The 23,590-nt window shown below is 33.3% G+C and overlaps 1 long non-coding RNA gene across 1 annotated transcript; it reads left to right on the top strand.

Moving 5' to 3' along the window:
- The first annotated feature begins 619 nt into the window (after nt 1–619).
- LOC137396546 (uncharacterized) lies at nt 620–5,013 on the top strand. Its single transcript, XR_010978575.1, has 2 exons — nt 620–831; nt 4,305–5,013. It is a non-coding gene; the product is annotated as an uncharacterized lncRNA (long non-coding RNA).
- The last annotated feature ends 18,577 nt before the right edge of the window (nt 5,014–23,590 follow it).

The raw sequence follows: 23,590 nt of genomic DNA, 5'->3' as shown, positions 1-23,590 counted from the left end.
TGTATTTTCTTATGTAATTATTATCTGTGAATGTTTAGCTGAAACTTGTGCAGAGCTGTCATCAACAACAATTTAGTTGAATGTCATTTACTAGTTATTCCGTTTTACAAATTGGACTATGCCTTGTGAAATAACTGCTTTATTTTAATTGTGTATACAGCTCCTATTCACCCTTGCATGTTTATAGTTGTCATGTTCTTGCATTCTGGTTGCCTGTCCACTGACGATAGCACTTGTACAGACTATATGTAAGCATAGTGTCTGGGATAGGAACTGAAACTCACAGTTAAAACCTATGGTGACCAGCTCTAAACTTTACTTTGCAATAATATCTAAAAGCCAAGTCCAGATCAGGGTCAGACTACTGACTATCAATTTTACGAATGAGTAATTGCTTTTGAAATACCACTTCAATATTTGAAGTCCTTTTTTTAATAGGATATGAATAAGTTTTTACATTGCTTAACTCGCGTTCTTCTATCGCCTACAAATCACAATGGTGACAAATATCAAAGCTGGGATTGAGAGTCATAAGCTAAAATATCAGATGCACTTCTGCTTGCTCAGTTTTTTCCTTTTTTTGCAGCAAGCAATGAGCTTTCAATTGATTAGCTATGAAAAGAGTTTAATTTAAATCGGAAAATCATTCATTCAAAAAATGTGATATTTCTATTTTGTTATTACTAATTGCAGGGTGTTGCTATAACATGTTCTGCACCCACTCTGGTGCTAGACAAGTTATCTAAAGAATTGGCGATTCAAGGTTACAAAAGCTTACATATTTGGGGAGGTTTCTGGTCAGAGGAGAGCGGACAAAGGAACTTAGTGAAGGTAAATTAGGGTGTCAAAACACCAAAATATTGAGTGACATAGAATGAACCTTGGTGAAAAACAATATTTTTTAGATGTATTTTACAAATATTGAGATGAAAAATTTTGTGCTAGTCCAAAAATTTCAATAATATGTATTTGGACGATGTATCTAATAGTATGCAACAAGCTATAGCTTTTTTTAACTCTGAATGACACTCGTATTGCTTAACTTGCATTTTTGTACCATTTACAATCTCTGTTTGTGAGAAATGTACCTTTTGTTCCAAATCCTGTTCGGCCTGTCATAGCTGTTTTCTGCAGTCACCATTCAATTTTCGGGATTAATGGGGACCAGGGTCTTTTGTGGACAGTGAAAACCCACAAAATAAAAAATAATGTTTTTAAGTATATACATAAATAAGCCAAACTTTAAGGCCAAAACACTTGCATTGTTTCATAAGCATAATGTATTTGTTTCCTATGTGAAAAGTAAACTTAAGTTCCTTTCATTGACTTTTAGGTCATATTCTAACTTAAATCCAAGTATTTTAACTCAAATTATGAATTTTCTGTAGTATGGGCATAGGTCAGATTTTTATCTGGTTGGAATAGCTGTACAGCAAATTTTGCTATAATGTACATGTATACCTATTATAACGCAAATTCCTCTCAATGTAAAGAATTTATGTAAAGCTTTTGTTTGACCAACATAAGTAATGCCATATAGGGTAAAGTGTCAAGTTGGTGAAAGTTACCAAAATTATTAACAAAATTTTCATAGTTGTCCTTAAAAATATCGCTTACATTCTTGCCAAACTTGAGCAATGATAAGATGCATAGGGTTTGCTATTATAGATACCAATACATTGTTAAACTAGTTTGTCATTAGAGATTGTCATTTTTGTCAAAAATATGTAAAATGATTCGCCTCGCAAGAAATCAGAAATATTTGAAGGGGATCTATCAGTGAAAGCTTTGGAGTGTTAATACAGACGGTTTCCTACTTATGAACATTCGAGTTACGAACAACGGTACATATGAACAGGTCTGCGCGTATATTCATTGATAATACCGACGGTATTACCGCCGTACTAGCGGCAGAAAGAGGCGCTACATAGAAGCATCACCCAGCATCCACCTTCCTCTGCCCAGTTCGTTGCAGTGCATAAGTGCGTGAACGTATCTCCAGTGCGCAAAGAACTTTTTTATTTTTCCTGTATGTATTGTAAAGGAGTTTGCCGACCTTTACTTGGCACGATCTAGACTAATAACTAAAAAGAAGAGAGTGTGTGTAGTCCCATTCAGCTTTTTTATTAGCGAAGGAAATTTCACTATTCGAGGAGCGTACATCTATCTGCTCTGCTCAAATAAATGAGAGCGCTCCGTTATATTCAGTAATATCAACTGTTTCGTCCTAACGGCAAACGGTGAGAACACCGGCTAACAAGGTTAATAAATAGGACCGCTAGTGAGTTGGTATGACAACAATAAAAGTGACGATAAATGATAGTGTTATAACATGATATCAGATATAACAATAGCATAACGAGTGAAACAACGGTATAATAAAAGGACAACGCATAAAAAAGGACAACAAAGATAAGTTCTAGCATAACGATTAAAACAATGATATAATAAAAAAGGACAACACATACGATCAATAAGAAATGCTGTGTCATGGCCCGGCGTCCACCACAGTATTCTCTCCATTTTATTAAAAAGTTTTTTCAGTACAAACCAATTTACAGGTTACTTATACAAGCCTTAAACATACTAATATAAACCTTTAATATACTTATATACATGTAGGCCTTAAGCATCAGTTATAATACAAAATATAGCACTGAAGCAACTTACGAACAAATTCACTGTACAAACAATTGTTCGGAACATAACTCGTTCGTAGGTTGGGGACCGTCTGTATACCAAGCTGAATGTCATGATATCTAGTCTCATCAAAATCTATCTTGCTCCCAAGCTCTTCCCGACGATGGATAAATGATAAGTCATACAGACACTGATTTTACTTTGTTAGCTAGCCGCAACAAGTAGCAGTCTGTCTCTTGTGGCTTTTATTCACCTCACCTTCTGTTTGATCTCCAAATTCATGTTTACTACCTTCAAAACTGAAAGTTTTTTAATTGTCAAATCAGTTGATATGAGCATCAGAGTTAAATTTTTTGCTGAGCTAGAATTTATTTTGGTCTTCTCAAATAGTCTACGAAGATGAACTGTTATAAACGAGCGCATTTGCACAGACATGCTAATGGCAAAGAGTAGCTTTATCATATAATATAAGCAGAGACTAAATGGTGTAAACAAAAGCTGAAAATCTGTTTTAATAGAAACTTCTAAACTGTTTAAAGAATTTCAATAATGTCTATATAATTAATGATTAATGTATAATCCTAAATATTTAGGATTTGTTTGGAGTGCACGAGAGGACAACTCTGCTTTGCAGAGTAACCTGGCAGTAACACTATGCTTAATTTGTACACGTATGCATTGCAGTGAAAGGCATATTCATACACACCAACCTTACAGTGTTAAAGGCCAACTGAATGAAAAGGGACTTTTATACAATTCATAGTCAATCTGTGCATGGAAAAAATTGACCGTGTAGACAGTTAGGAATTTTACTCAGCTCAAGATTTTGAATCAACTTGGCTTGTACCAACAAATACCCTGGCAGTGTAGAGTGTTGTAAAAGATTATCAGTTGCAATAATTATGCATTCAAATATTGCACATTATTACAAGGTTAATTAGCATAGTTTTTGTAGTGTCAGTCTAGCAAGGTAAATGTTGCAAGTTCAAATCCAGCGGGATGCAATATTTTTCCATTATCCAACGGTGGCTTTATATGGACAGACACGGTTCTCATCACAGTACAGGCTGAATGTGTAAAATTTTGTAGATTTTTGTGCACTTTGCTTAGAAATAAGAGGCATGGTAACGCTGTAATTATTAGTTTGTAAAATAAAGCTTTTCTTAACCCAACTATTCATTACATTTTATATTTAAAAGATACCATTCTTACCTAATAGTTTGACAAAAAAGCTTTAGCTTAAAAGAAAGCATTAATGATAATGTTTGTTGTTTTTTACTTTTATTGAGTTAACTTGTGTTAACAACATCGAAACAAGAATTTTTTAAGGCTTACTAGGTTAATTTTTTTTAGGCAAAACATCAACATAGTGAGAACTGCAATCTCTTTAGGGCAAACATAATTATGCAGAGTTTCAGTAGGAAAGCATCTTCTGTGTGACCTACATTTAGTACAGCCACCAACATAGCTAGCTGCAAAAGCCTACTCTTCAAGTTTCTGGCCAATCTCCTAAGCGTTCTAAAACAACATGATGGAGCACACTTTTTAGTCAGTATTGTTTTAAAGCTTGTTTGATATCTTGGGAAAGTCTGTAAAATGAGTAGTGTTCAACATTCTCCTAATTTTTAACTATACTAACAAGTTAATAACTGGTTTCTTTGCAGGTAGAGCAGCATATTTACCAGTGGAGGCAAAGTGGTCTAGATTGCCTAACCTTCAAACAACAAGTTGATGTTCAATTTCCAAAAAGGCATCCAGTGACTGGAATGACATCCAACCTTAAAGTTCTTTCTGTAGCTGGGCGTGTCTACAATCAGCAAAGTTCTCTTGCAAATCGCTTCTAAGATCTCTAGCTAAAATCATATTTTAAACGTTGTGCAGAGCCATTAGTTACAGCTACCACAACTTCACACATTATACTCGAGGTGCCAAGAGATGGTCACACAATTTGCAAGACAATTATAGAGCTCAGTATTTTGAAGCTCTACAGCTTTATTTGACAGAAATAAAATAGTCCACTTTTGTTGATAAATGTTTTATGGTATTCTTGTGAATGCTTTGATTTTTAATCTTTTGGTAATGTAACAGCTGTTTGGCCTGCTTTTGATAGGTTGCTCCATTTGCACTAAAGACTTTTAGATTTATACAAACTCATTGCGTTTTAAGAATATTTTATTTGTCACCGTTGCACTCACTTGAGCAATTTGTTTGACGTACTTATATTGAGCTTTCCTTTTCTGTAAACTCAACTCCTTGACGGGGTTGCTTAAAGAGTCAATTTTTTTCCTTTTGAGTAAGTTTGGGCTTTTTTTAAAGAAATATGCTGACCAATGTTGATAAATGCGAGTTAGATATACATGCATGCAATCTGCACAGTGTGTTCAATGTTACTGCATGGTTTCATCGAAAGCTCTTATCTGAAACCTTTTATAATCCAAAAGGCCCCACATATGCTATATTTCCCAGTTTTGCCTCAGTAGCAATGAATTGACTAAATCAAATTGTATAAGTAATAAATGTGGCCACAGGTATGCAAATCTCCCATGTTTGACATTTATGTTTTAAAAATTGGGTGTCTCTGACTCTACCAGGCATATTTGGCAGCATGAATATATGCACTGTTTTAATTAATATACGTTTTAAAAGTTTTCTATTTGACAACTAGGATGGTTTCAATACCAATTACTTGATGTCAATACCATCCTAGCTTTTATTGCAACTTATTACAACTTTTTTTAAATGGACAAAGTGCTTGTTTTTGCCATGCATGCCCACTAACAAGCTATTAAGGGAAAGCATAAGTTTTCAATTTAATGAATAATATGTATGATAAACTTTAGATCAAAGCACACACAGATGTGCCTGCAAATCGGTTTTCTTAGGTTCTGTTGGCAAAATCCCTGAAATGGGATTAGTTGCCTAATGCAGGGATTAGTTTGCCTTTTTAACCAATTGATAGAAAATTAAATGATGCAATAAAGGTTCATTACAAGTAAAAAGAACCAAACTAAATATCATAGTTAGCTAAATTTATATAAAAAGAAAAGAAGCAGAGCTTGGAACTAGGACTATCTAATTCAAAATATAAAAACATAATAGGAGGCCCTGAATTTAATGAGAAGATAACTTCTCTTGCAAAAGAGAAGACAACTCAGAATTTTGTATAAAAATTTTCAAATTTTACGCTAATGGGAGGTCCTCCATTTCAAACTACAGAGCCTCCTAACCTGCAAAATTTTCCAAAATGTTGAACTCTCCGGCAAAATTTATGCAAAATGCAAAATAGATACGTATGCGATCAGCATGACGAGTAGAGTTGTTTAAGCATGTTTCTAGCGAAGCCTCCTATCAGAAGCCTCCTATTATCCGAAAGCCCTATATCGTGGATATATTTTCCAAAGTGGCCTCCTATTCAATCTAATTTGACTATATATATATATATTTACTTATTTAGTATTATTTATTATTATTTAGATATATTTTTTTATATACATATATTTTGAGATATATATATCTCAAAATATGTGAATGTATGTAACTATAAAAAAGCAAGGAATAACTAATACTTGTAACAATAAATCTAACAGATAATCTTACAGCAATCTTACGAATGTTTGTTATCAAATGTGAAAATAATTGCAAGTTACTCATTGGCTAGGTTTAGAGGGAAAGATGTGCAGAATGTACACAATGTGCTAATACACAAAGCGAGCGCTGATAGAAACTTATGTAAAACGAGTGTTTAAGATCTCAATATTTGTCTGTTAAAGAAATCTTATTACATTTATTAACTTTTGAAGTTTATAATATAAGTTTTTAAAGTTTGTTTCATCATCGTTATTATTTCAAATTGCATTCTTTTAAACATAATTTGAGTATCGTGTTCAAAGTTTAAACATTATTCATTTTCCTAACACTGTTATTACTAATTTGTTAGTTTTCAATCGTTATCATTAATATTAATTTTGTATTCAACCACTTTTGGCAGACGTTGTTCTAATAAAATTTAAACTAAAAAATACTACCATTTTCTGTCCTATTTTTTAGTATCGTCAAATTCAAAGTTTTGATGGATAGCTTCTAGTGGGACAGTAACCATTTTATACCCACACACTTTTTTGCCAGCATTGTTATTATTAATTCAACATATTCATGAATTTTATTTTGTTTTCTCAGTTTGTATTAATTGTATCATTACCGAGTCATCTTTTATTGTAATTGTATCAAACCGATTTAATTTAGCTATTACTCGCTATTTATTTCACATTTACATCTGATCCTTTTTATAATTGCTTTATTTTTTTAATTTATTTTACCTGCACAAAACATTTTTCTCATGATATTAAGTTTGAAAGTTACAGTTGTTTAACAAAGTTTAAAAACCTTTACAGTTGTTTTATTTATTTTTAACTCTGTTGTCCTGCACAAAACCTTTTTCTCATGATATGAAGTTTAAAAGTTATAGTTGTTTGAAAAAGTTTGAAAACCTTTACAGTTGTTTTTATTTTCTCTCTTAAGTTATTTCAATTACACAAAACACTTCTCTCATGATAAGTAGTTGGCAAGTTAGAATAGCAAATGTTGTTATATGTTAAATACAAATCAATTTTCTGTCCAAAGACTTTTTTTATTACCCGGGCAACGTCGGGCAACGCCTGTATGCTGATACAGCCTACTAGCTGTACTAGCGCATGACTAGTAGGCCCATTTAGAAGATATAAAATTTCTGACAAACTACTTTGGCTGCGAGGTTGATATGGCTACATCATCAACAAAGATTGTCTTTACAGTAAACTTGAATGCTTGTTGCATATACGATTGCTAAAATACAAGTAATCTATCTAGCACTTTTGTATAATGTTGCAGTAAGACTTACGATGTTACTATTTTATTAAATTTCAATCAGAAATCTCTCTGGTGATTACTTATGATGCTGGCTTTCATGAACCAAAAGGAGTTTTGAAACCAAATAATTATAATGAAAAGTAAAATTAAATTAAACCTCCAACTTAGTAAAAGGATGTTTTTTGATAGGAAGCAGAATAATTTTAGCAACCTATTGACCTATTGACCCCTGAAGCATATATGTGCAAAGTTTGAATGAAATTGACAAACACAATGAGGGAACACATAGCCTTTATGCACACTAACAGACACTCAATGACAAAATGAGGTTTGTAAAGGGAACAGCCGAGCCCCCTTTATTGTTCCCTAAGAATCAAAACCACTGAGTGCAAGGCAATAGGATAAGTGTATATACTTTAACAATATATATGAATACATGCAATTCAGTGTGTGACCATAAAAAGAATAACATGCAAGAGACTGCCAGCAATGTCTGCTCTCTTGTCTCATCTGGTCCCTTAATATACCGTCACAAAACTTGCAAGCTCTGTCCCATCAGTCTTTCGGTCATGTGTCGGCAACTGACTATTCTAAATCCGCCCACAGATTCATTATTAGAAATTAAAGCATTCATGGAATTTATTAGTTACTAAAAGCTAATTTATTTTGACATGTTCACATTACCTTTCTCTGTTGTGTACACTGAGTATCTCTCAGCGCCTCCACAGAACTCCCTGCTGTCCCCACTACAAGGTTGATCACACTCAGAGTCAGCCATAGCGGGCCCACTGTACCGGCCATCGATGTTTCCACAGAAGCACTGATTGGATGATTTTAAGCCAAATATTTGAAAACCTAAAACAAACAAAAGACCAATCTACACAAACAAACAATTGTAATATGGGTTAATGGTTTTATTTTTATAGAAGTTTATAAACCAAATCAATTGAATAAAGCAAGCAAAACATATAATTTTGTTTCTCCTAATTAATTTATAGGGCTACTGTCTAAAATGAGTTCTTTTAGCGATAATAAAATGAAACATTTACGCTCACTGCCAAAGCAGGAATGCGCTTTTTTGTAGTCATAGCAGCTGTTGTGATTGGAAAATTTCAGAGAGAAGCTCCCGACCTGTTTGGTTACAGATGTTTGCACAAAGTGTTGCTGTCGCCAGTTCAGGTAGCAGGGTGAAGGATAAATTTTTCTCTGTAGAATCGTCGTAGCAGCCCTGGTAGACCGGCTTTAGTGACTCACCTTAAAGTCAAATCAATATAAATGGTTAGTCATTTATGTAATGAAATATGGTCATTTTCAGTAATGATTTCCGGAAAGAATTAAGGTTCATCAATTACATATCATTACAATCTCACATGTACCGATTTTTTCGTTGATTCTTACCGAAATCACGAAATGAACGAAAAACACTGAACTATAGGCCAAACTCCACAGAATTGTCAGAGCACTTCTTGCACACCAAAATCGTTGACGAAACATTTTTAATTGGCTAAAAAAATTATTAGCGAGCGTAATCATAGCAACTTTTGCAATTTATATACTACGAGGCACATAACGTGACATGCAAGAAAAATACGATTGCGTTATCTCATCGTAAATACGATGCAACTGATTTGATTGCACTAAAGATGGCAGCTCGTTCTACAGCAGAATTTTTGCTGCTAAAAAAAAGTGTTATTATTAAAAAAGACATGATTCGTAGCCATGGTGTTTGAATGATAAAAAGCAAACAACATCGCAATCTAGGCAGCTGCATCCTATGTTCTATGTTAAACTGCACTGGTACTTTTATCATCTGTCGCACATTGAGTCTTAATTGGTGCATATAAATTGCAAAAGCTGCTGAAGTCGTGCTCTCTAGTAATTTGTTTAGCCAATTAAAAGCGTGTCGTCAACGATTTCGATGTACATGCACAGCTTTGCCAATTCTGTGAATTTTGGCCAAATATATTTGTGTTTTTGTTCATTTTGTGATTTTGCTCAGAACCAAAAAAAACTGATATATGTGGCTGTACTTTTAGGAAGCAGTTTATGGCAATTGGACATTTGCCTTACTTCTTATTATGATGGTCAACAAGTAGGAATGCCATATCTATTAATAGACACAATATTGTGAGGCTGACAGTTTTCAACACAGCAGTAACCAAAAACTCTCTTGAAAATATTACTTCAATTACTTCAATAAGTATAGCTGACTACATCACTGAAACTTGCAAAATTTTACAATTACAATCAAACACAAAATTATCTAAACTAAAAAAACTACTTTAAAATGTTAACACTAACACAACCCTTTCTGTGTATTTGTGATCGAACTGACTCCGGTATAGTTTATTATTTGTACAATGCGGCCGCGGAAGCTATAATATGCTAATCCTGAAGCAACCGTTATAAAATCAAAGATGGATTGAACAATCCGCAATGGCCAATCACCATTACTGAAGTGGTACACAAAATACAGGCTGTTGTGGATGTTCGACAAACTATGGGAAAAGGTTGACAACTTCACATATTTTCGAAATATTCGCATTGCGTCGATGATGCTTTCGGTTTACGGTGCACATAGTCGATGTCAAGAGGAACACGCTGACACATGGCAATATTGTGTTAACCAGCCTTAATTATCTTTATAGAAAAATCTCATTGACGTCAATGAGCTCATTAATATCAATGAGCTCAACGCTTTTTATTTGATGTAAAGCCATAACAACATGTCAAGAGCGTTTAACCCTTTGCTTACATAACCACTCTTTTGGAAATGTACCACCTAACAGGTTTCTCATGTCATCATATCATTTGAACTACTTCACTGATTTTAGTGTAACTGCACCAGAAATGGTCAGATAACTTCAAAAGAAGATGAATGCTGTAACAAGTAAATTGCCTAATACTAGCTAATCAGAGTATATTATTTATTGCGTTTGGCTTCATCGCTTTTTAGCTGTCTAAAACTGTTTTAAGCTGTACAAGTTTTTATGCACAAGAAATTTGTTTAATGCTCACGTTTACACAAATCAGAAAAAGGGCAGCATCCATACATATTGTTATTTCCCATAAATGACAGCAGTACTATACACAGTCTTACCTCTTCCTAGTGAAATAATAACCAGTAGTCCACCATAACACAGCACTATGAGCCTCAGCAGACACTGGCTGAACATGTCACAACTCAGGTGCTCTTTCATGCCTCAGTTTACTCATGAACCTGCTTAAAATGAGTCAACGACTGGTTTCACACAAACTCTCTGTTACAATCAATTGTCCATATATTGATCTGGCTAAATGACGTCGACTTAAATTGAACGGTTGTCATATGTAGCTGTCTATTGATTATGTTATAAACATTTAATATATATTATATGACACTGAAAAGCACTTAAATATTGCACCGAGAGTTGCTACAATAAATTATTTATTAAAAACTATTCCAACAACACCGTGAAACCAAACTGCTGTGGTTTAAAATGTACTTGTGTCATTTAAAATCACACCAGCCTTAGCTTGTGACAGCCTTTTTTGTGGTTTTGGGTAAAACTATTTTATATTTTGTAGCACCTGCTCTAAATGCCATAAGCCTTCCTATGTTATAAAAGTGAAATGTTACAACTCTTTGCTCATATATATCATAGTCAATCTTAGAATCTGTGAAACTTGGCTAACATGAATCAGAAAAATGTCTGACAGCACAAATGAATTCTTTGAAACTATTTAATCGTACTTACTTTTAAAAAATCAAAAAACGAAATAAACGTTTAACAAGTTATTCTTCTTTCAGTAGATCATTCTGTGTTTGTTACTTGCATTTACCATAAATGGTTCATTTTTGTGTAATTCATAGCTGTGATAATTGTCTTGTACCAGAAACTTTAGGACATATATAGAAAGTGGTCAGGCCTACTGCTAACAGCACTCTACTCTCTACAAAATCCGGGTGTCATAATTAACTAGATTTACTAGAGGGTTGGAATAGATTAAGGTTATTCATCTTTTTCTTGATTGGTGTTTTTCTTTGGGGTCACAACAGGTCTGTTTCATGTCTCTGCACTCAACAGGTGACTCCCGTTAAATGGCTGGTGGAATTGCCTCTCATGGTGTTGCTGGTGTTATTCGTAGTTTCGATTCTGCCTGGATTGTTTTGGCTAAGAAGGTATTTCTTGGAGTGTCGGCATGTATTGGTTATCTCACTTTTTTGTTTAAGTAGCTGTTTTTGGCCTGCAAACGATGTAATACTTTTCACTAAGGCACATATGACATTTCTTTGTTTGGTTTAAATAAGGTCTAGCTTTTACTGCATAAGTTTTCATTTAATCCTGTGGCTTGTATTGTCATTTATAAGTTTCCAGTAGTATTTATTGAGTTCTGTGCTGTTCTTTTATCACTGTGCATGACCGAGGCCTTATGGTTTTTTACACCTAGATTTTAAGCCAATTGAGCATAGTCCTGTGTAGGTGCTCTCAGGTGTCCTCTCTAGTCACTACGGCCTGGTATATTTTGTTTGCAGTTGAACAGTTTCCATCCAGTGAGCACCTGTTCTTTACTCTACAATCACAGGCCCTACTCGTAATCATGCTCTGATTGTTGTTCAACAAGCTTCTGTTATGTGAGTCGATGTGCTGTTTCATGATACTCATGCAAGATTAGCTGAGTTTTAGTGTGTGCCTGTTAAATACTTTGTGCAGCGAATGAGTGGGGGGGAAGCATGAATCTATAATAATGTTTAGAAATTTTATAATGCTGCAGCCATATTGACAATGTTAATATTTCACTGGCTGATCAACATTAATTTATACTCCTATAAATAGTTATATCCTCACTTGAAGAATTATTTACAAATATTGAATAAAAATGGAAAAAACATTTCATTCAGTCAGTTCATTGAGTCAGTACAGACAGCTGCTACAATCAGAGCAGTTGTAGATAACTTATACATAGTAGCAGTGGTACATCGCTATTATGTAGAAGTTGTCGGTACCATATATTATCTACATGGTAAGTAACATACATGTATGGTACTGGTACCTCATCATCGCAACCAAATATTATCTACATTGTAACAATAATAAACCCTTGAGTAAAAAGGATTTTATTGCAGGCAGTGCATCTGAAACAGTTAGCATGCCATTGCTTCTCCTCTAATCCTACACACATCATGGCAGTTCCAAAAGCTGTAGGAGAAAACAACTCTATAAAAAGTCAGCAAGATAAGCTCAAATGAACAAGGTCATTATACATTGAATATGATGTATTGTATATTTTATTCAAATAATATATGCATTTACATGCATATACATTGTGTATTTGTATAATATTTAAATATAATACTATATATTATTTATATATTTAATATTTTATTAAATATTATATAGATGTATATATTTGTAATTCATGATGGAGTGTTATATGCTACATAAACACTGTTACATGTATATGTATCCAACATAATTCATTAAAATAAATGTATAATACCACGAAATAATATGTCATATAATAAAAAATACTATATATTAAGCAATACAACATAGAAATATTTTATTCTACTTGCAAGTAATATAGCTCATAAATTTTAAAATTAATTATTTTTATTGTGAAATACAGGAGTGATCTTAGATGCAACTGTTGCAACAGCATTTATTGATAGCTTCTTTTTCAGAACCTTCTGAATTAAAATTATCAAACTAATTCAACTCGTCGTGAAATTCTTCATGTTTTAATATTACACAGACTTCAAAACAATTACTAATGTATAAATTATTTTCAAGTCAACACAAAACATTTGCAAATTAAACAATAAAGAATAATCCAATCTTTAAAAATAGTAAAATCTATCATTTCATTCAGAATAAAGAAAATAAAAGTTTATGCATCAGCATTTTTAGCTGAAAAATCGATTTTTATAAAATGATGTTTTAGACAGTAAGCTGTAGATATTGCTCAAAGGTTGACTTGCAAAAAAATTCACATTACAGTTATTTTGTATCAAAAGATTCATCATGTCTTACTCTGCTGTGTTTTAGGTGCAAAATGTGTGGAAATGTGATTACAAGCTATTAAAATCTCAAAAACGAACAGTTCATCGCAGCCATCACGAAAACGTCGTGGGTTGAAATCCCTCTCTCCATAGCGGCTCAAATGAGATGTAGTTGAGCATGATGTGCTTCTGTTTACACTTTCATGCAACCTCATTTATCAAAATATTTTCCAAATATACTTCACGCATTCAATAAAACCATGTCTATTGTCCTTACATGTCGATTTCATTGTGCAAAAATATCTAACAATGAATTGTATGTCAGTTGAACAGATTGAATGTGAAAGAAAAATGACCATATTTAACTGCACCAACCCAACTGGTTGGATACAATGTACTGATGAAGCCAAGACAGGTTTTTCGTCTTAGTGCCAGAGCCCAGATAGTTAAATTGTTATACTTTTTGAATAAATCATGATTAAAGAATTTTTTGTTTTTTTGATATTTGAGCTTTATAAATATATATATGGTTTCGGTTATTGCACTCATCATAGATGTTGTAGACATTACACAAGCAAAGTACCACCAGAAGGGTGCAGTTGTTGGGGTTTGAACCTAGGACCAAAATATCACTGTCCCGATACCTTACCAACTGCACTATCTGTCCTGTATATATATATATATATATATATATATATATATATATATATATATATATATATATATATACATATATATAAATATATATATATATAATTATATATATGTGCAGGAATGTTACTGAGGAATTGCAGGCCTTTGGAGCAATGCTTTGTCTAGCTTTCTTCTGAGTGCCAAACATTAATTGTCACCGTTCTATATGACCAGCAAGCAAGCCTAAAAGTGCAAACATACTAGGCATTATTTACCGCAATACTGCGCTTTGAGGTGCTAATCTGTTCTAGAACTTGCTCAGAGAGCTTATGCAGAGTAATAACGCTAAACATCCTCTATCACAACTTTATCGCGCGCGAGATGCATTTTGATTGGTTGGTTTTTCCCAGAAAGTAATTCTATAGCCACAAATATTTTTGTATCTTTAAGCTGCTTCAAAATACTTTGCAATGTATTGCATCATTTCACGTTGCCTCTTATTTCATTGCCCTATGTTTTATTGTATTATATCTTATTTGAATTGAATGCCGACAACTTATTGGTCTTATATGCAAACGCAATAAGACTGATTTTAGAACTTGAAAAAAATAGAATATTCACACACAACATACAAATCAAGATATATGTGAACAAGTCTATTTTACATAGTAAAATAGCCTTGTTTAGATTATCCCTAATAAATATTTTAGAAACTTATTTATTTTGAGTGCAAGGACAATGAAACTGATATGGATATGAAACTGATAAGAATATAACACATATATATGTTATATATAAATATGCTATACATGCTATGCTGAAGTACATGTTATATCACAGTTATCATAAACTAAAAATTAGATCTTTTGTCTATTTTTTAACAAAATTCCCGAATTACAAAGTGTTGTGAAAAAAACTGAAAATTCTTGCAAAGATTTATCTCCTCTATATTTATACACCATCATAAAAACTCTTTTTATTAAAACCCTCATTGAGTTGAGATTGGGTCATTTTAAAATGCTTGACAGACGTTGCCTAACTTGACAATTTTTTACTCATTGCAAAAGACTTAAGTTTTGAAAGCTTATTATAGCTAGTAACAAACTCCAACTCTTGCAATAATGTGAGTAGGTGGCCTGTTGTGTACTGCAGCAAATATAAGGGTTTTCTTCTCACTGCTGAATAATCTGAGAAAATCGTCGCATAGAAGAGCTTGACATATTTTGCACAAGTCCTTGCTTGACTACCTAATGTGCGCCTAAATAAAAAACATCTTGTTCTCCGTTTAAGGAGGCTTGCTGTAATGCCAACCACTTGAAGTTTAAAAATCAGTACGGTTAGTACACTTCTGTTAACTCTGCTACTAAATCAGAAGCCACTTGTTTATTAACGCTCATTTGCGATAGTTCATCATTTACACTTGACGTTTCACATATTTTAAGGTATTAAAAGGTGTGCACAACTCCGAGTATAGTGAATTGCATTCTCATTTTTAATCTATTGCATGCTATGCTGTAGCCACAACTGCACTGACAACTCATTAAAAAGAGCTATACTCATGTTTTTCTTGGTCTAAAGATGAGTCTGCCAAAACCATCATGTGGCAGCCACCCAGGTGGGCATTGGTCAAAATTAAATGGTGCTCCCTTCACAGCCCAATTAAAAACAAGTAAATAACTTCTTTCTTTTTGCAAACCCAAATAGTTTAGTAACACTGGTTATTTGAGCATTAGCTTGAATGCAGCCATCAGACAAGGATGCACTTGCAGTAGTGCATTGATATTTACAAGTAAATTTGAAATAAGTCAACAAAATAGACCAAGCTACTAAACAAGAGCTAAAAGGTTTGTTTTATTTTTACTTCTATTGTTATTCAATTATTTATACGAACATTCATGTCATACTTTGGTTATTATTCTTTGTGAAAATTTATTTACTATGTTATATGATACACGATTCATATATCAATTTCAAATTATCACATATTATTGCGTGGGCTCATCTTATTTTAAACCCATTATCTTGTAGATTTTCCGGTGTTTCATTCAAAGCTATTTGTGTAGGAGTTGAAACTATATATAAATAAAGAAACGTTATATAACTTGCTCTGAACAAACATCCATCAGTGAAGTTTCACGCTCCAGTCAGTAGCTTGCGGTGTTAGCAGACCAGTGAAACTGCTATAACGAGCATTCACTGCTTAGCAAAAATACTCAAGCATTATTTTATTAATTACACCCTAACTTGCCACTACTAATTAGAGTGACAGCTACATGTGCAACAGTTTATCATGTAGACCTGACAATCCATTCATTTGAGGAAGAGTCAGAGTTGCACATTTTCTGAAAGAGTATAAACAACTCAAAAAAATTTCCAAAAAATTAGCAAAATAACCAAGCATCTTCATTTAATATTTTCATCTCCACTCGCTTTTACTGAATGCATTACAACTAAAATCAGGAGCATTTCGGGTAAATCATTGTTAGATAACTGCTGGGTTTCAAAATATATTGAATGAGTGACATTTCTTGCCAACCGTTATAGCTTTGCAAGCTGCTAATAATTTTTATAATAGTTTCGAGTTGCAAAACATAAATTATATAACTGTTGCTTAACTATTGTGTCAAACTGTAGAAAACTTTATTAAATATAGGTGGTGCTTGCCAGTGATACCAAATTCTTACTAGAGTTTAGTAAACGGTTGTTCAGATCAAATTATAAGTTAGATACTTGTGAGCAACTGACTAAAGTTACAAGGTTGTACACTAACCACTCATAAAATTTTATGTAGATCAGATTTTCCAATATTTGGCCTAAAATCATTTTTAAAACTTCTCTGAGTCAGTGCCTATATTACCATTACAGTGTGGTAGCATGACTAGACTATGAGTGTGTATGATGACTGTGTATGATGTGTATGATGTGTGTGACTGATGTGTGTATGATGTGTGTGACTATGACTCTAACTGTGTATGATTTGAAGAAAGTACAGTAATACCTCAACATACTAGTGCGTCGAGAGATAAGAAGCTTGAGATGCAACACTCTTGCTCTTAGATATGAGACAAATTTTGGACGTGATCATTCGAGATAATTTTTGATGCGGCCATTAGGAGGCTGAGTATGAGAGAAGCTGCTTACAAGAACGGCATCGCTCGGTTTTGCTCATTTAATCAGAGGCACCCATACAAGTTGTTTAATGGTCGTGCATTAGTGAAGGGCGTGCATCTATTTTTTTATTTTTCAAAAGAAGGTAAAAGCAAACAATCCTAGAGAGTGCCGGTTATAATGCAAAATATCTCTCGTGGGCAGATTAGTGATAAATGCTCATATATCTTTATGCATAACCAAAAACTTAGAGTTATTTAAAACTCAATTGCTTAATTACTATATAATTAAGCAATTGAGTGTTTAATGGACATGTGCATGATGCATTTAACTTCAGCGCTTCAATAAAAAGACTGGACTGCGTCGTTAATTATTGACCTCACAGGTTAATAATTAGCAATGCAGTCTTGTCACAATTAGCTGCATTCGCAACTACTCAACTCGAAATAAAATGACTGAAGTTCAAACATGTTTAGATTGGAACAGCCTGCAAAATAATTTAATCTGCATAACTCACAAGTGCCGTTTCTATCATTTGTAAACATAAACAATCAATGAAAATTCGCGAATAGCGAAACTCGCTTAACTTGCACATTTTGATATTTCTGTGATGCGGATCTCTTGTGGATTCACATAAACTTGCTCATCATGTGTATCATGGAAACATAATGTAAAAAGTCCTCAAATAGCAGCTTTTAGTGACGCATCGCCATTATTATTCTTCTTGCCAATCAACAAATTCTCTACGTCTCAGTTGTTACATGTTAATGTTAAATGTTAATCTCATATATTCTGAGTATAGCAGAAACTACAGTACCTCTTGCAAAACTGTCAGAGGTGCGCAGCTCGAGTCTGGATACTTCCTGTGCACCCAAACTGCACAACTCTGTGAGTGAGAATTCAAAGCTCCAACAAATTAGAAAGCATGCTGGAACGTTGAATCACAATCAATATAGCGGTTCTTTTTTCTTTGTCTTCTGGAGATAGAGAAACTAACAAATGCTCAATTGTCTGATTAATTGTGCAAGCCAAAGGCAGCAAGCCGGCGGCAGCAAGCCGTAGCTGATTAGTGTCTTTCAAGATATAGCTCGAACAAACCTAAATATTACCTTCTACATCTAACGCTATTGAAAAAATAAGTTCTACCACTAGTCTGTTAGTTGCTCAACAAGAACCTTGGCTTTTAGCTGAGCAGTCATACAACAGCAGCTGTTGTGATGAGTATCATAACGTTAGCATTGATTGTCTTACCATCAAATCCTTAGATTTAGGAGCCAATATACATAATAAATATCAGTATTTTACAGAACCAGACAAGCATTAGCCAATCATAGCAAAGTATACCAAAGTTAGTATGGAAAGAGAGGCGGTTTGCATAATCTCTAAGAGGATATGTGGCAATTTAATATAAATATCTACTGAGCGAATTATGTTCAATAAATGAGGGTTTATTTTCAACTAACTCTTTGGTATAACTGTTCTGTAGTATAATGCTTGGCCATAAATTTAGTCTTTCAAAGCATTAAGAAACTGATAGACGAAGACAATTTTGATGATTTCAAGATTTGAGCAGCCAACTGAAATTGTGTTTGTACACAAAGATTTTATTTTTATTTGTAGGCCATTTTATTCGTGATTCAAAGAGAATTACATAATTTTCAAATTGGCTTAAGAAAGCACGCTCCTATGAGAGGAAGAACTTTATGAATGGATTGAATATTTGGTTTGCTCAAATCTACACCTTTAGCAACTATTGTTGTGACAGACCCATGTAACTATACTCTGTAGCAGTCATGCAGAATAAACAGAGCCTTAACTGGAAGCCTTAGAGTTGAAGTAGTCCTTTAAACATTGTACTGGCTATAAATAGAAGCCATAATATTGAGGGTCCCAAATGTTTCTTGCGATGCAGCCATACTAAACTGTTTTTTACTTCTCTGTAGACTGTTTAGATATTTTCCCTTTTCCAGCCTTCCACATAGATATCTTCAACAGTAAGTTGTTTGTAATGAATGAGGATGAACTCTATCTTGAGGCATCTTGCATCAGCATTGCAAGGAATGTAGTCAGCTAGCGAAGTGCTTTCATAGCAGGTTGGATCATTTGGGAGTAGATCTGGATGGTAGGCAAACAGCACTGAAAGGCGCGTGAGATCCTCATCTGGAGTGAAATTAAACACAATCTAATCAGAAGGAGGTGGTTTTTGCTGTTCCTAGTAAACTTGCTTGTACTCATCAAGCTAACCAGAACGACGACAGAAAAAACTTGTTGATACTAATCTTGAGTATCAAACCAGATACACCTAGGCTCGAGCTTTTAAAACTTTTTGTATATAAAACTTTGTGGGCAGTCATTTGGTCTTACCTATAATTCCAAGAGTTTGAATCCAAAGTCCGCAAACACTGTAGATTGAGTTCATATCAATAGCTAGCCAGTGACTGTTACTTTGCTCAAAAAACATGGATGGCAGTAAACTTCCTTGGATAGTTGTCTCCTTTCCAGAACTAGTGGTCAGCAAGATGTCTGTTGAGTAATAACACAATTTTAATTCAAAGGTAAACTAGAGAGACACAAAAAGCATTATTAAATTAATATTGAAAAATTACATTAATTTAATTATATTGAATAATTTTTAATTTAATTTTTAAATTAATTCTAATTGAATTAAGTGAAATCAGTTGAAAATTAAATTGAATTTAATTTAGTCAACTTTAATTAAAAATTATTAGATACAAATCAATTTAGTTTTAATTTCAACTAACCAATTAAATTTTAAATTAAGCCAATCAAAATAAAACCTAATTACTGAATAAATGAAGCCACTTGTACACTTGCTAATAAGTAAAATTCACCAAGGCTGGTACTTACCATTATCAATATGTTTGACTCCCAACTCTTCGCTGATGTAGATAGGAAAGGTATGGTTAGACAATGAGGAGCAGTTTGGCTGAAACTGAAAGCAACTTCCACCGACATAGCTGTATCCAACGCAACCACTTTTACTAAGGCAGTCCAGTGCACAAAGACCAAGCGATGTTGAGATGATTTCTCTGGTCACTTCATAGTGCTTAGCATGGTCAGTGCGGCTGAAAGACTTCCCATAATTATCAAGCACTGCAAAACAGGTTATACAAGTGGAATATTTTTTCGCACATGCAATGTGTATAAGCGACTTTATACAGAGTTTGCTGACTCAAGTTCCTGAACTGTTTGATTTTTCTGTGACAATTATTGGTTTCCAACTTGTGATATGAAAAAATTGCATACAACATCTAACAATTATTTTGAAAATATCATTGCCAGCTGCTTTAACGGTCTTCAACCAAATAGCCGTTCTCTTAGCAGAGAAAGGTATTTTAAGTGCTGTATGACAAACTATTTATTTGATTTGACTGGTTATAGCCATTTTTAAGGAAGCTTGTATCAAGCAGGGTGAAAAGTATTTTGGTTTGAAATGAAATTATTGCTAATAAAGTAACAACAAATATTTTATACCGTCTTTGAAAATGGCCATATTTTTCTGATGATAGATTTTTCAGCCTCAACAGCAGAGGTGTAAAACAAGATGTAAAACAAATAGGTGTATAATTATATGATATATAAGCATCAGACAGTTTCAGTTTCTTTTGTTTATGGATCATACTGTTTTATGCTCTAAGAAATTGACGAGTAATCTTGTCTGTCAAAGTTGATAAAGTTTTTGATTTAACCTGCCATCAAAATAAACTCAGTTTATGAGCCTCTGCTAAGGCATCATGGTTAGCTAAATATTAAGATAGTGCATCTTTTTTATTCAGCTTTCATTTGTTGGAGCTTTCTTATTTTTTCCATAGCAGGCAGTAGTGCTGCTTGGGAGAAGCCTATAGCTGATACAGTATGTTTTTGTATGAACACATCACACTCTTTATACACTCTTTTAGAACTGCAATGGTAGCTGTAATGTACTGGGTGTTATTATGTACAACAAACAGCAATAATAAAAGGAAAAGATGATGTTTATATCTCTCCCTGCAATAGGAGAAAAGCGATATTAGAAGTAAAATGGCAAGCTGCTGTGTAATATACATATACATATATATATATATATATATATATATATATATATATATATATATATATATATATATATATATATATATATTTATATATATATATATTTATATATATAGAACAGCTAAGATCTTGAGGCGAGTGCTCAAACTCCCAGGTCTCTGGTAGGAGACCCGAGTTAGAGCAGAAAGTACTACCCATACGGGTTAACCAGGGTGAGGAAACAATTTTTTGTTTGTATATATATATATATATAATATATATATAGCTGGAGGGGCTGTATATAGCAACCATAGCATACCAGGTCATAGCAACCAATATCAAGAGGTTGTGATATTTATCTAGATTTCTGTATTTACATCTAAAAAATTATGCTGAATTTAAAAATTTAAACAGATTTTAGCTGGTTGTCATAGAAATAGATGTGTATCTATAAGAAAATGTAGGCCTATTACTTAATTTTGCAGATATTAAAAATGGCTTAGCAGTAGCCTACTGCAAAATTGGGCACAGTCGTAGTACCATCAACAAATACTTTAGAAAAGAAATAACAGTAACATATTGCACACTATCGGTCACTATACACTTCGATTCTGTAAATTCGAAAGATTATTCTCATAACTAAATCTTATAAAGTTGAATAATTATTCTTACAATTAAATATTGTAATAATTTTATAAGAATTATTAGAAAAATATCATTATCACTTCCTTTATTTTCACTGCTTTGAACATCAGTTAGAATACCAAAGTATTCATTTTAAGTATCCAAAATGTCAGAGTCTGGTAGAACCGGCAAAAAGAAACGATTATTTTTCAGTACTGCTACATTAATTATATATTGTATCGTTAGAAATCAGTAAAATAGAAAGAATTGTTAGAAAAATATCATCGTCATTTCCTTTACTTTCACTGCTTTAGACATCAGTTGGAATACCAAAGTATTCATTATAAGTGTCCAAAATGTTAGAGTCCAGTAAAATCAGCAAAAAAACGATTATTTTTCAGTACTTCTACAATAATTACAGAAACCTTCGGCAATTGGACAATGTGATAGAATGGTGAAATGTGCACGATATTTTTCGTGAAATGCGCACGACTTAATAGTTCTACTCTCTGTCGCCCCGCCTTATTGGCATTTCGTTGGCCTGTCTTAATTTTGATTAAAATAGGCTTGTCAAGTTTTTATTTCGATTTTAGGTCGAATTAATCTGTCTATTTATATATATAATCCGATCAGATGGGTTAGTTTTAAGATATTGCGGTAACCTTTCAAAGGCTTGGTAACAACTTTAAATAAGTGTATATGTGTTTTGTATCATCATAATACTTGAACGACTCTCTATAAAATGGTTAAGTTTGTTGAAGAGATTTTAGTACAAGGGTTTGGTCACGGCTGTTAACAGGTAATGTTTTGGGAGTTGTGTGCACATATGCATTTATCATAAATCTCCCAAACAATCGCTTTGCTCGTTTTTGGTAGTGGGAAAATGCAAGAACTCGTACAATAGTAACTTTTAGGAGCCTGTCACACTCATTCAGTCATGAAGGAGAGATGACATAATGGACAAGTAGATTTAAAATTGTGAAAACATAGGATTGTTCGAGTTAAATGATTAGTTAATCATTCAGTCAATCACAGGACATAAAACAGTAAGCAGCAATATGCATCTATGCAACTCTGTGTCAATTGTAGATTAGTATCTAATCATGGACTACTATCTATTAAATAAACAGCTATTAGCACCAAAAGATACAACTTTTTGCAAAATACTTGCATAGGCTAAAAATGACTGAAGTAAAATTCTCTGGTCACTGCAACTCTGTCTTGTTGCTCTCATTTTGTATTTGTCAATGTTGTTTCCAAGGATAAGTAGCAGATCGTGCATTTAAGTCAAAAAATTTCTGTTTAGTAAAAATTGTATCCGTGTGTTTAAAACTACCTGTTCCTTTTTAGTCATTTTTTTGAAAATCCACTTTTGTGACAAAAAGCCAAGGTACAGTTTATACTCTTTACAACACAACTCTTTACTCTTCACAATGATTCTTATTTCACCCACAAAAAAGCCAAAGCTGATTTATTTAAAGACGAAGTTACACAAAATTTTAGTAGATTTCATCAAAAAGTATAAATATTATTTTACGATTTTTGATTTTTCTTGACGTATGAGATGATCTGACTGCCAGGAAGTTTCGAGATTAAATCGACGAAACTTGATCGCGGTTTAAATGCACGGGAAACAAATATATGTAAAATAATGTCACTAGTGGTTATCATTGCTATAGTTTATATCAGCTATTGTGCTTAAGTTGCAGGGTAACACGTCTCTAT

This window comes from Watersipora subatra, chromosome 5, assembly GCF_963576615.1.
Source record: "Watersipora subatra chromosome 5, tzWatSuba1.1, whole genome shotgun sequence".
NCBI classification, from domain to species: Eukaryota; Metazoa; Bryozoa; class Gymnolaemata; order Cheilostomatida; family Watersiporidae; genus Watersipora; species Watersipora subatra.
The sequence above is the reverse complement of the archived record's forward strand: the minus strand, read 5'-3'. Positions and strand labels throughout refer to the sequence as shown.